Genomic DNA, 786 nt, shown 5'->3' with positions numbered 1-786 from the left:
TTAGTACAATCAATGTATGACTAGATTCTCTGTCATGTGGACACACTCTGTGCAAATCTATGCAAATGTCCTGTGAGGAGAGGATAAGAGAAACTCTTCTTGGTCTAACAAAGCTCTTGATAATCACAGCCTATCTGACACAGCGGTGTGATGTCATTTCTGCCCTCTCGGAGGAAAAGAAGGGAGTAACATGAGGAGAATGTGATGCCAGATTCAAAAAAGGAAGGTTTCAAACTGATTCTGAGATAGGTCACGTATTAGAATGTGTTCTTTATTGGAACACAATGGCCACTGAAGCTTTCTGTTTCATAATTTTCCTCCTGCTGGTTTCCGACTGTAATTTCCTCTTCCCTGCGTTCATATTGCCTGCTGCCTTCCACTTCCTCTTCTTCTTCTTCTTCTTCTTCTTCTTCTTCTGTTTCTGTTGCCTTTCCTTTACCTCCTCCACCCCTTTCCTCCCTACCTTTATCCTAGCCCCTAGCCACCTCCCCTCTCCTCCTCTTGCCTCCCTTTGCTCCCCTCTGCCTGGTATTGATTAGAAGACGAACCTCTAATCTCCTTAAGGTCATTAGGAACACTTAATTAAAACCTAGTTAGAATGCCTTTGTTCAACCCAAGCAAATTGCAGCTGTTCAAACGCGATTAGTATGATAACGTGAAAACTTGTCGGCAGGGAAAAATATAAGGGGGACTTTTGGCTGTACGTGTTTACACAATTTGAATGCAGGCCGTTTAAGCACACAGTGTGTACGTCTCAAATACGGAATACTTTGAACGTCGTGCGTC

Source organism: Nelusetta ayraudi, unplaced genomic scaffold (genome assembly GCF_046127955.1).
Source record: "Nelusetta ayraudi isolate G7.1 ecotype Tasmania unplaced genomic scaffold, CSIRO-AGI_Nayr_v1 ptg000005l, whole genome shotgun sequence".
Lineage (NCBI taxonomy): Eukaryota > Metazoa > Chordata > Actinopteri > Tetraodontiformes > Monacanthidae > Nelusetta > Nelusetta ayraudi.
Note: the sequence above shows the minus strand (reverse complement) of the source record.